The 14,326-nt window shown below is 39.5% G+C and overlaps 1 non-coding gene across 1 annotated transcript; it reads right to left on the bottom strand.

Moving 5' to 3' along the window:
- Window positions 1–13,864: 13,864 nt before the first annotated feature.
- LOC148570949 (small nucleolar RNA R71) lies at window positions 13,865–13,972 on the bottom strand. Its single transcript, XR_015908578.1, has one exon. It is a non-coding gene; the product is annotated as a small nucleolar RNA R71 (small nucleolar RNA).
- Window positions 13,973–14,326: the final 354 nt, after the last annotated feature.

Genomic DNA, 14,326 nt, shown 5'->3' with positions numbered 1-14,326 from the left:
TTAGAATAAAGTTCAGTGGTGGTATATGTTTGATTGTTCAGTAAGCTCACTAATAAGAGATAAAGGTTAGAATGTTCCTTTTTAGTATGAACTTGGCTGCTGTTTATGAAACCTTAGTAAATAAATATCATTGGAAGAAAGAAAGAGTAAGAAGGAAAGAAAGAAAAGCCAAGAATTGGCAATAAAAATGAAAGAAACAAAGAATAAGGCTAGATACCAATAGCTTGGACCTTAAGACACATGCCTGTGGTGCTTTTTGTACTAGGATCTGCTTGGATAATTAGGTTCTAAGGAGTATTTTAAAACTTGGTAACTTGGGTTAACTAACCCGGGATTATCAACCGAAAGTCTACTATCAAGAGCAACCTAGTTACAAGGCATTTAGTAACCCAAAGAGGTACTGGGCACCAATGTTCATAAGAAGAATTGTGAACCAAGAGTCTGTAGTGAATATGTGTTGACTAAAAAATAAGTTAAAAAGCTACTGCAACACATGACACTATGCTGCAATTGAGAAATAAGTTTCTCAGCAAAAGAAAAATAAAAAAAATATCAAACATCAAGGATCAATATATAATAAGGTTTCCTAGCAGCACCTTAGTCACACTTAAAAGGGCATCTCAAACCTGGAAATCAATAAAAGTAGAGCTTCAAACAGTTCCTGCATGAAACCCCATGAACCTAGATTGAGTGCTTTCAAATAAGGACAAATATACTTCTCTGTTTCCATTCATTTTACTCATGTTTCACTGCTTGCTTAGGGACAAGCAAGATTTAAGTTTGGTGTTGTGATGACAGGTCATCTTAGGCTAGTTTCACAAGCATTTTTCATTTGTTTTCATTAGGTTTCATGCATTTTCTTGCACAATAAGTAAGCATTTGGATAGGAATTTCATGCATCTCTTGACTCAGTCAAACTTGGTTGCTTATGTACATTTTCCTGAGATTTATGCAAATTTTGCTTGATGATTGAATGATGCAAATATCTTGGGAATTGTAGCAAACTCTTATGCAATTTTTTTATTGATGATAGGTGAAAAGGAAGCTAAAGAAGGGAGAGCAAACAAGCAACAAAAAGGGCCATGGAAAGGATCAAAGGGAAGCAACGTTGGTGGCCAAAGTTGGCTCACCAACATTGCCTCAAATGTTGATGAAGAAAAGGGGAGACCAACGTTGGAACAAAAGTTGATGCTCCAACGTTGCCTTAAACGTTCATGCTTGAAGAGGTGCAAAGTTGGAGTCAAAGTTGGCCTCCAACTTTGCCTCAAACGTTGGCCAAAGAAGGGTGCATAGTTAGAGCCAAAGTTGGACTCCAATTATGCCTCAAACTATAAGCAAGAAGTCAATGTTTGAACCCAAAGATAGACCTTAAATACCACCTCAAACGTTGGCCATGAGGAAGGTGCATAGTTGGAGCCAAAGTTGGACTCCAACTATGCCTCAAACTTCAATTCAAGAGACCATAGTTGGAGCCAAAGTTGGACTCCAACTATGGGTCCAACGTTGGGGTAGAGAGATGCCAATGTTGGAGGGAACGTTGGAGGACCAACGTTACCTCCAACGTGCTTGATAAAATCTCAAAAGTTGAAGTTAGAAAAATTGCATCGACACGTACGTGTGGGCGACGCGTACACGTGAGCGTGGAAAAATTGCAATCCACGCGTACGCGTGGGTGACGTGCACGCGTGACAATGCCAACGTTTGAGGTAACGTTGGTGATCCAACGTTAGATCCAATGTCTGCGATGACATCCTTGGAAAAATTTGATATGACACGTACGCGTGGAAGACGCGTACGCCTGGAATGGAAAAAAAAGCAGCATTCACGCGTACATGTGGGCGACCCGTACACGTGACCAGGCAAAGGTTGATGCACGAATGTTGAATCAAATTTTGCTGGCAACACCCAGAATTCATTTTTTAAGTGACGTTTGACCCAACGTTTGCCCATAAACGTTGACCCTAACATGAACTCGAACTTCAATGCAAAATGGCACCATGCAGAGTATAAACGTTAATGTGCAAACGTCCTCATCAATGTCACTAAAGGCCACTCTCACTTAGCTTCAACAAAGGCCAAGGACCACATCCAAGACTTGAAGAAAGTGTATAAAGGAGGAGAATTTGAGTTAGAAAAGGAGGTTGGAAGTCAAAGGAGTCAGGGACCCAAATTGGGAAACTCTGTACTCATTTTCTTTTGTATTTTCCTTATGCTTTTCATCTTCTGCACTTTTCTATTTTCTGTTTTTATTAGAGCAATGATGAACTAAACCCCATTTTTCATTAGGGGGAGGAGCTCTATTGTAATCATAATGATCTCGGATGGGGTTTATTGATGAACCGAAATATTCTTATGCCGGTTAGAAATTAGCAATGAATCCAATCGTGAGTATAGTCTAACCAACACGCAAATATCGCATCAAACAATTCTAAAATCTATGACCGAGAGTATTGATCCTGGGTTATTCTCCCTAGGAATTGGCTTATAATGAACATCATTGATTAGGAAGTCTTTTGTGGTTTTGAGAGTTGGTGCTAGAATTCAAGCTATCACAGGTAAACAACAATTAATTGAGATAAAGGCCTTGGCTAGGGGTAAGCATTGGAAGTTCCATCATTATAGTTTCCTTCAATTGTGATAAGTGTTGATTATTGCTTCACTTAGTTAACCGCCCTAATGGAGGAAAGTCAAGTGAGAGCAACTAACTTGAGTCACAAGTCCTAGTCTCACCTAGGGAATTTTGCTTTAGTGCACTCCAAGTCAATTAGTAATTCTCAATTCCTAGTCAACAATTGATATCCACTATTCAGGTGTCTCCAATAACTCAATCCCTAAGCCAAGTAAGAGAGATCTACTCCATAACTAGGGTTCTCATTATCACAAACAATTGGTAGGCACTCATAGAACACATGATGTAATTGACGGAAGAAAATTGAATTAAAGCTATCCAATCCAAACAACCATCAACAATCAAGCAATTGAATGAAATTCCTCAATTCATTAATCAAAATTCAAAGTAGCAACGTCAAACAAATCTAGATCTAAGAGATTGAATCAAAAGAGCATCAATTGAGAGTAGAAGAAGAGTAGATCTATAACTTGTATCAAAACAAAAGTGAATTAGCAATGGATCTCACCAAGAAATCAAAGGAGAATTGCAATGGAGGAAGTGAAATCATAGAGAGAAGTTAGAGTTTCTCTCTCTAAAAACAAAATGTAACTAACTACCCAAAATATCTAGAATTATGACTAATTCTCCTAACACTCCTAATCCTTGGTCTTCTTAAGCTTTTTCCTCCAAAATTCTGCTCCAAAACAGGGCCTGGGACTCCTTAAAATCGCTGGTCACATTTTCTTCTTAAAAATTACATGCGCACTATATGTGTACGCGCACCTGGGTCTTATGCGATCTGCGCGCAGGCGCATAGTACGCGCGCGCGTCCAATGATTTGTGGCCCAGCCATATAAGCGCACCGGCTTCTCGTCTCGGCTCCACCCAGCCGGCTCTGAGATTAAACATTCGCGCGTATGCGTACGGTGCGCATGCGCGCACATGCCGAAGTTTCAAAACTTGCTTTATTCCATGCTCCTTCCATTCATGCATGCTTCCTTCACTCCTCTCAGCCATTTTTGTCCTATAACTTCTGAAACCACTTAACAAATGGATCAAGGCATCGAATGGTAATAAATGAGGATTGCAATATATTAATTTTGATGCAAAAGAAGCATGTTTTCATCTATGAGGCAAAATGTGGAAAGGAACACAAAATCATGCAGTTTTATATGAATAAGTGAGGAAGATCATTTGATAAAACTCTTAAATCTATACATGATAGACCCTAAAAACGGGATTTATCAACCTCCCCACACTTAAAGTATAGCATGTCCTCATGCTAAAGATCAAAGGATCACAAGAGAGTGAGACTCATAGAATGCAATCTACCTACATGAATGCAACTAGGGTGTATGCTACTATCTACTTGGTCAAGAGCAATTCAATCTTCCTAGAACATACACACACACACACACACACATATATATATATATATATGCACATAGGGTAAGATGATGGGCAATGTATGAACTCTACCAATTCTAGTAACCCAAAGTGAAATATGCGTAACTTGCATGAAAAACACTCGCGAGAGCCGGGAACAAGGAATTAAGCTTCGAACCCCTCCCCGGAAGTATTTGCACTCTATTCGCTCGGTGTATAGGGTTGATCACTCAATCCTCCCCTACTTCATGCTCTTCCAAAATCCTCTAATAATCAACAATTGTTCTATGCATGCATACATATATCATGAGGTCTTTCCTTAGGTTGACTGGGGTTAGGGTTAAGGTAGGGTTATATATTTGGCTAAGTGGGCTAAAAATTGAATCCTTTGATTAACTTGAGCTCCCTACCTAACCTATATAACATCCTATACAATTATGTACTAACCTAGCTACCCATTCCTCACTCTTTCACATACTCATACATTTACTTTTGATCATTACACATATGCATTGATTGGTCTCTAAGTCTTACTTTGGGATATTTTGTCCCCTTTTATTGCTTCTCTTTTTTTTCTTCCTTTTTCTATATATATATATATTTTTTTCTTTTCTTTTCTTGTCTTTTCTCTTTTTTTTCTATACGCATATATGTATATATTTTTTTCTTTTGTTTTTCTCATATATTTTTTTTCAACTATATACAAGAACATCAATGCATGAGGTCTATACATTTAATCAACACATGAGTATGTATCCACTTCCCAATTTTTCAACAAAAACAACATGCTCTTATCTCAACCAATGCTTCCCCCTCCCCCCCCCCCCGCGTTTTCCCACACTTGAATGGCACACATGCACTAGCCTAAGCTATTCAAGGATTCAAATAGGGATATTCATGGTTTTTCGTCTTTGGCTTGTGATGTGCTAAAATTAAGAATAATCGGGTTAAGCGTAGGCTCAAAATTGGTTGCAAAGGTTGTTATAAGGTAAGGTCATTTGGGTAAGTAGCTAAGTGAATTGATGGCCTCAATCATGCACATGCATTTATACATATAACAATGGACATATAGAGTCAAACAAATTAAGGATCACAATCATAGAGAGAGAACAATGCACACAAGAAGGAAAGTAAGTGGTTATAAGATGTAACCACGCAATTAGGCTCAAACTCACTTGCTCGTGTTCTTGGCTCAAAATCCATGTTCCAAATTACATTCTTCGAGCAAGCTTAGCATAAAAAATTCTTCAAAATTTGTAGGGTTGCCGTAAAATTCTAGTTCTAGGAGAGATCTAGTTCTAGAAGAGAAGTCATTACTCTAACCAAGTGGATTTATTAAGAGATAACTAATATGCAAAGGGGTTAAAAAGGTGAAAAACCTAATTATGCAATCTATCCTAATTAGCAAAAGAGATTCAAAATTTATTCGGGTGTTACCTATGAAGACCGGTCGGCCGACTGACCTCCTCACACTTAGAAGTTGGCATGGTCCTCCGTGCCTTGAGGGAGACGTAGTGGTTGATCGGCTTCCGAGTGTCCATCCTCTTCTTCATTATCGTTTTCTTTATTATCGGTGCCGGTGGACGTGGAAATTTCCGGTTCTTCCATAGGTGGTGATAGGCAACTTAGAAGCTTCTTGACAAAAGTGTATCGGCATTGGTTTCGCTACTCATAACAATCGAGCTTCTTGTGGAGGTCCTCTATGCGTTGCATGGATGACTTTGGTGGTGCGATTGAGGTGGTGGGAATGCTCATGGGGACGGCTAAGTTCGGCTCCTTGGTGTCCGCCAGAGGGTAAAGATATCTCCCATTCGGAACAACATCGCCGTCTATCGGGATCATGGCCCTCCGATCCTTATTCTCTCGGGGAACACCGGTTGCGGCAACTAAGTCGGTCACTAGATCGGGAAATGGTAAGTTTCCCTTAGCGTGGATGCGGCCCATACCTTGGCGAATGAGACGGAGAATATGAACCGGTCTCTCTGTGAGGACACATCAAACCAATACTCGGCAGTGATAGATGAGCCATGGGTGCTTGGAAGCATATAATGGGCTAGAATTTGGACCCATGCCTGAGCCTCTCTAGTGAGAAAGCATGCGCTGATGCCCTTGGGCCGAGGCCTTATCCTTCCTTGAATCCAGAATGATTCGGGTATGGCAATGACCCTAAGGACGGTATCCTAATCAAACGCGTATTCGCACCATGCCGACAAAATCTCTTGATATGCATCAATCCCTTCCGCTAACGGTCCGATCCTAAGCACACTTTGAATGGCCTCCTCTGTGACGGAAACTTGTCTTCGGCACACAAATACCGATGCAAGAGAGGAGGAGTGGTAGTTAGTGTAAAATTCTTCCACCCAGGACAAGTTTGCTTCCCGTGGCTTCCTCAATAGGAACTCCCATTGCCGCCGCTCGATGCGGGCATGATGAATGGAATGACATGAGCCGGAGGGGCTAGAAGAGGCTCCGCATGATAGTTCCTTGGTTTGATCAAGGGGTAGACAAGTTCGCAATAGCAGTTTGGGAACTTGGTCGGATCCCTTGCCAGATTGTCCTTTTCCAAAACATCAATGTTAGCAACGCTCCGTGCCTTATTGAGGAGGGGCTTGGCTCTAGGTGCTTGTTGTGCTTTGCTAGTGGACTGTGAGGGTGCCTTTTTGGGTGCCTTTCTGTTGTCTTTCTTGATAACCATCCTAGAAAAGAGGGAAAGGTGGCAAAATTAAACTTAAAGAAGCACCAAGAAATAATAATCATGCAAGTGATAAAGCAAAAAAGAATAAGTGGCTTAGACACATGACAGCTGCAACACGTGACTAAGGCAACAATGAAAATCGTGGCGAATAACTAGCATGTGATGTATGAGTGGTATATGCATGCAAACAAGAAGCATGAGAAGCACACACTCTTAACATCAATAACAAGGAGTGAAAATTAGGGGATGAGCATGTAGAAATGAAGCAAGAAATGTAGTAAGCTCAATGCACCTATGAACAAGCAAGTAAATAAGAAAGAGCACTAAAGTAGAGGACACTAAGTCAAATGTAACTCCAAAAAGTCATGTAGGTCTTCCATCAAACACTTGGTGTGCATCCCTTTTCATGACAAAAATTGAGGGAAGGGTGACAATGTAACATCCCATAAAGCATCATTAATCATCAAAGCATGCCACACATTGCAAGAGAAAGTAATTAAAAGAATCCAACTCATCAATGCAAGAGTAATCCCCACTTTTAACAACCATAAGTAAAAATAAAAAGAAGGAAAATATAATAAACAAAGTAAACATGAATGAAAACTAATTAAGAGGAAGAGTAAGGGAATGTAGCTAATGAAAAGACGAAGGAAGAGAAAACTAAAAAAAAAAAAGAATAGAAATGAGAAGTACCTTGAGAGGAAGAAGAGAAATGGGGTATGTAAGTGAGAAAAAAGGTAGTGAAGAGTATGAGAGAGGAGAGGAGAAAGAGAGGTGGTAGAAATGGTAGAAGGGAAGAAGAAGGGTGATGGTAAGAAGGTAAGAAGAGATTAAAAGAAAAGGGCACGCTCTAATGTCATTGGTTCGCGAAACCGGCGCGCGCACGCCATGCACGCGGGTGCACGCATAGGCAAAAATCAATAGGGGCGCGGACGCGCACAGTGCGCGTACGCATGAAGTGGTGATGGGCAGGCGTGCGCACGAGCGCCAGGTGCGCTTGCGCATGCATCGGAGTTGTGCCTTCATCACAAGTTGGGTACAACTTTGGCTCAACTCTCGGGAAAAAGTACCAGAAGATGACTTTGTACAATCGATGCGGACGCGCACGGCGCTCTGGCGCGTCGATATGCATTTTGCTTGAGGTGCACGTGCGCGGCCTGTGCACGAACGCGCGAGTCGAGTTAGGCCATTGGCATGGTATTAGCCCAACTTGGGCACAACTCTCGAGAAAATGACTTTGGATTGCAATTCACATCATTAGCGCGGACGCGGCTAGTGCGCGTACACGTGCTTTTGCGCAAATGGCCATGGGCGCGGACGCGCCAGGTGCGCGCACGCACGACTGTGGTCATGCCCAGGGCTCAGAATTGGCCCAGAATTTGCACAACTCTCTGGAAAATGACCCAGGAGCTGCGAAGGCGTAAAGGCGCGTACGCGCATAGTGCGTGCATGTACGCCCCTTTTTTTTTTTTGCAAGAATCATGAAGAATGCCTAATTATCATGAATTTAGTGTCCGAACAAGCCAAAGGGGTCAAAAACACCCAAAACTCAATGCAAAACCCAAAGAAGGGGTGTTCTTCCACTATAAAATCAATTCATTTATTGAAAACTCAATGCAAATCTTCATGAACAAGTTATCTAAGGTAGTCACAATCAACTCTAATCAAGCAAAGCTATAACTAAGCAATCGCAAAACAATGAAGAGTTCAAGAACTATATACAAAAGGGTAAAAAGGATAGATCTCACCATGGTGGGGTCTCTCCCACCTAGCACTTTTGTTTAATGTCCTTAAGTTAGACTTTCACTAGCTCATTGCTCTTTGCCAAGAGGTGCATCTTCCAAAAAGAATACCTCAATCTCCTTGTTGCTCTTCATTTGCTCACCATGATACAACTTGAGACGGTGCCCATTGACCTTGAAGATGTCCGAAGTTGAGGGATGGCGCAAATGGTAAACTCCATAGGGTTCCACTTCCACTACTTGATATGGGCCTTCCTATTTTAACCTTAGTTTTTCGGGCAACAATCTCTTATTGCAAAAATGGGAACCTTGGTCGCTCACGATTGCTCGTGGTGACCCAAATCTACAAATGATATTGTTTCTCACAAAAGAAAGGACGACATTAGCATCATCTGTCCGGGTGGGTATCGCTTCCACCCATTTGGACACATAATCAACGGCAAGTAGAATGTAGAGAAAATCATTAGAATTTGGGAACGGCCCCATTAAGTCGATTCCCCACACATCAAAAATCTCAAAAAATAGCATGGTTTGTTGGGGGATTTCATCCTTCTTGGAGATATTACCAAATCTAATGCATTGAGAACAAGATTTATAAAAATAAGAAGAGTCCTTGAAAATAGTTGGCCACCAAAATCCACAATTTAGGATTTTCCTTGCCGTTTGTTGAGGTCCAAAATGGCCTCCTCCTTCGGAGGAGTGGCAAGCTTCCAAGATTGAGTAGAATTCGGTTTGTGGAATAAACCTCCGAATTACTTGATCCGCTCCACATCTCCAAAGGTATGGGTCATCCCACACATAGTATTTAGATTCACTTTTTAGCTTATCCTTTTGATGTTTGGAGATTAGGAGGGAAGGAGCGAGATACTAAGTAATTGGCGATTGGTGCATACCAAGGGATGGTTTCCGAGATTGCATGCAAGCCCTCAAAGGGAAAAGAATCATTAATAGGAGTGGTATCGCCTTTTGTGTGTTCAAGGCGACTTAAGTGGTCCGCCACTAGGTTTTGTGTCCCACTCCTATCCTTAATTTCCAAGTCAAACTCTTGCAACAATAAAACCCATCTAATCAATCTCGGTTTGGATTCCTTCTTAGCCAACAAATACTTTAACGCCGCATGATCCGAGTACATGATGAGCGGATAATTTATACGCTTTTTGACATTGTTTTTAGTATGTTTTTAGTAGGATCTAGTTACTTTTAGGGATGTTTTCATTAGTTTTTATGTTAAATTCACATTTCTGGACTTTACTATGAGCTTGTGTGTTTTTCTGTGATTTCAAGTATTTTCTGGCTGAAATTGAGGGACTTGAACTGAAATCAGATTCAGAGGTTGAAAAAGGACTGCTGATGTTGTTGGATTCTGACCTCCCTGCACTCAAAGTAGATTTTCTGGAGCTACAGAACTCGAAATGGCGCGCTTCCAATTGCGTTGGAAAGTAGACATCCAGGGCTTTCCAGCAATATATAATAGTCCATACTTTGGCCAAAAATTGACGATGTAAACTGGCGTTCAACGCCAGCCTTCTGCCCAAATCTGGCGTCCAGCGACAGAAAAGGATCCAAAACCAGAGTTGAACGCCCAAACTGGCACAGAAACTGGCGTTCAACTCCACAAATGGCCTCTGCACGTGGAACACTTAAGCTCAGCCCAAACACACACCAAGTGGGCCCCGGAAGTGGATTTATGCATCAATTACTTACTCATGTAAACCCTAGTGACTAGTTTATTATAAATAGGACCTCTTACTATTGTATTAGGCATCTTTGAATTACCTTATGATCCTTTGATCACGTTTTAGGGGGCTGGCCATCTCGGCCATGCCTGGACCTTTCACTTATGTATTTTCAACGGTATAGTTTCTACACTCCATAGATTAAGGTGTGGAGCTCTGCTGTTCCTCAAAGATTAATGCAAAGTACTACTGTTTTCTATTCAATTCTTCTTATTTCGCTTCTAAGATATCCATTCGCACCCAAGAACGTGATGAAGGTGATGATTATGTGTGACGCTCATCATCCTTCTCCCTTATGAACGCGTGCCTGACGAACACTTCTGTTCTACATGAATTAAGCTAGAATGAGTATCTCTTAGATCTCCTAACCAGAATCTTCGTGGCGTAAGCTAGAATGATGGCGGCATTCAAGAGAATCCGGAAGGTCTAAACCTTGTCTGTGGTATTCTGAGTAGGATTCAATGATTGAATGACTGTGACGAGCTTCAAACTCGCGATTGTTGGGCGTTAGTGACAGACGCAAAAGGAGGGTGAATCCTATTCCAGCATGATCGAGAACCGACAGATGAATAGCCGTGCCGTGACAGGGTGCGTGAGCATATGATTCACTGAGAGGAGGGGATGTAGCCACTGACAACGGTGATGCCCTTGCATACAGCCAGCCATGGAAAGGAGTAAGACAGATTGGATGAAGATAGCAGGAAAGCAGAGGTTCAGAGGAACGAAAAGCATCCCCATTCACTTATCTGAAATTCCTACCAATGATTTACATAAGTATTTCTATCCCCACTCTATGTTTTATTTACATAATATATTGTAACCCATATGAGTCAACTTAACTGAGATTTACAAGGTGACCATAGCTTGCTTCATACCAACAATCTCCGTGGGATTCGACCCTTACTCACGTAAGGTATTACTTGGACGACCCAGTGCACTTGCTGGTTAGTTGTATCGAAGTTGTGACAGACTATAAAACTAGATCAGAGTATCTGGCCTAAGAAGCCATTACCAGAGATCACAATTTCGTGCACCAAGTTTTTGGCGCCGTTGCCGGGGATTGTTTTGAGTTTTCGGCAAGCTTTTGGTCCGGTAACATCAGTGCCAGATTCCCTTTTGATCCGGCAACAGCACCAAGTTTTTGGCGCCGTTGCCGGGGATTGTTCGAGTTTGGACAACTGACGGTTCATCTTGTTGCTCAGATTAGGTAATTTTCTTTTTATTTTATTTTCAAAATTTTTTTAAAAAAAAATTTCTAAAATTTTCTCATCTGTTTTTGAAAAAAATAAAAATGTTTTCAAAAATAAATTATTCTATGGCTTCAAAATTTTTAGGAATGAATTCTAGTGTTTCATGAAATATGTTGAATCATATCTGGCTGTAAAGCCATACCCAAACTACTTTGGGATTGGTATTCAACTAATCACTCCAGCCCATGTAATTATATGTTGCAGCCTAGCTGGCTGTAAAGCCATGTCTAAATTCATTTGGACTGAGGCATCAATTTGTTATCAAGAGCAAGCTAGTTGGAGTTAATCCACCTGCTACTGTTTCTGATCACCTGCTGAAGCTTGGCTGGCCATTGGCCATGTCTAGTGTTTTGGACTGGAGCTTTCTTTGAAAGCTTGGCTGGCTAGTGAGCCATGTCTAATTCCTGGACTGAAGCTTTAGACTAACATGGCAAGATTCCTGGAATTCATATTAAAAATTTTGGAATCCTTATTTTTTCTTTTTCATATTATATTCAAAAAAAAAAATCCAAAAAAAATTAGAAAATCATAAAAATAAAAAATATTTTCTGTTTCTTGTTTGAGTCTTGAGTCACATTATAAGTTTGGTGTCACTTGCATATGCATCTTGCATTTTTCGAAAATATCATGCATTCATAGTGTTCTTTATGATCTTCAAGTTGTTCTTGGTAAGTCTTCTTGTTTGATCTTGATGAATTTTTGTTTTGTGTCTTTTCATGTTTATCATATGCATTCTTGAATTCTTAATGCGTAAGCATTAAAGAATTCTAAGTTTGGTGTCTTGCATGTTTTCTTTGCATTAAAAATTTTTCAAAAATATGTTCTTGATGTTCATCATGTTCTTCATAGTGTTCTTGGTGTTCATCTTGACATTCATAGCATTCTTGCATGCATCACATGTTTTGATCTAAAAATTTCATGCATTGCATCATTTTAGTGTTTTTCTCTTGCATCATAAAAATTCAAAAATCAAAAAAATATCTTTCCCTTTTTCTCTCATCAAATTCGAAAATTTGAGTTGACTTTTTCAAAAATTTTTAAAAATCAAATTATTTCTCATGAGTCAAATCAAATTTTCAATTTGAAAATCTTATCTTTTTCAAAATCTTTTTCAAAAATCAAATCTTTTTCAAAATTCTTAGTTATTTTCGAAAATTCCAAAAATATTTTTCAAAAATCTTTTTCTTATTTTTGTATTAAAATTTCGAAAATAACATAATCAATTAATGTTTTGATTCAAAAATTTGAAGTTTGTTACTTGCTTGTTAAGAAAGATTCAAACTTTAAGTTCTAGAATCATATCTTGTGATTTCTTATGAATCAAGTCATTAATTGAGATTTTAAAAATCAAATCTTTTTCAAAAACTAATTTTTATCATATCTTTTCAAAAATATCTTCTTATCTTATCTTTTTCAAAAATATCTTTTCTAACTTCCTAACTTCTTATCTTTTCAAAATTGGTTTTCAAAATTTGTTTCAACTAACTAACTAACTTTTTGTTTGTTTCTTAACTTTTTCAAAACTACCTAATTAACTCTCTCTCTTTCATTTTCGAAAATATCTCTCCCCTTTTTCAAAAATTTCTTTTTTTTAATTTATTAATTATTTTGAATTTTGAAAACTTAATTTTCGAAAATTACTAACATTTTTCAAAAAAACCATTTTCGAAAATCACTAACTCTTTTTCAAAAATATTTTCGAAAATTCTCCCTCTCCCATCTCATTCTATTTATTCATTCATATCCTAACATCTCATCTCACATCTCAAAGCCTCCTCACAGTTGTGTTTCTTCCATTATATTACATTCTTTGTCTCCCCATCTTCTTCCACTCACACAGGAATCCCTATACTGTGGTATAAAGGATCTCCATTATTATTATTATTTTTCTGTGCCTTCTTCTTTGTCATATGAGCAGGAGCAAGGATAAGAACATTCTTGTGGAAGCAGATCCAGAACCTGAAAGGACTCTGAAGAGAAAATTAAGAGAAGCTAAAATACAACAATCCAGAGATAACCTTTCAGAAATTTTTGAACAGAAAAAGGAGATGGCAGCCGAAAATAATAATAATGTAAGGAAGATGCTTGGTGACGTTACTGCACCTAATTCCAATTTACATGGAAGAAGCATCTCCATTCCTGCCATTGGAGCAAACAACTTTGAGCTGAAACCTCAATTAGTTTCTCTGATGCAGCAAAACTGCAAGTTTCATGGACTTCCATCTGAAGATCCTTTTCAGTTCTTGACTGAATTCTTGCAGATATGTGATACTGTTAAGACTAATGGAGTAGATCCTGAAGTCTACAGGCTCATGCTTTTCCCTTTTGCTGTAAGAGACAGAGCTAGATTATGGTTGGATTCTCAACCTAAAGACAGCCTGAACTCTTGGGATAAGCTGGTCACGGCTTTCTTAGCCAAGTACTTTCCTCCTCAAAAGCTGAGCAAGCTTAGAGCTGATGTTCAAACCTTCAGGCAGAAAGAAGGTGAATCCCTCTATGAAGCTTGGGAAAGATACAAACAGTTGACCAAAAAGTGTCCTTCTGACATGCTTTCAGAATGGACCATCCTGGATATATTCTATGATGGTCTGTCTGAGTTATCTAAGATGTCATTAGATACCTCTGCAGGTGGATCCATTCACCTAAAGAAAACACCTGCAGAAGCTCAAGAACTCATTGACATGGTTGCTAATAACCAGTTCATGTACACTTCTGAAAGGAATCCTGTGAGTAATGGGACGCCTATGAAGAAGGGAGTTCTTGAGGTTGATACTCTGAATGCCATATTGGCTCAGAATAAAATATTGACTCAGCAAGTCAATATGATTTCTCAGAGTCTGCATGGAATGCAAGCTGCATCCAACAGTACTCAAGAGGCATCTTCTGAAGAAGACGCCTATGATCCT

The sequence above is a fragment of the Arachis ipaensis genome, chromosome B3 (genome assembly GCF_059453495.1).
Source record: "Arachis ipaensis isolate K30076 ecotype BB chromosome B3, ASM5945349v1, whole genome shotgun sequence".
Classification (NCBI taxonomy): domain Eukaryota; kingdom Viridiplantae; phylum Streptophyta; class Magnoliopsida; order Fabales; family Fabaceae; genus Arachis; species Arachis ipaensis.
Note: the sequence above shows the minus strand (reverse complement) of the source record. Positions and strands in the feature narration are given on the sequence as shown.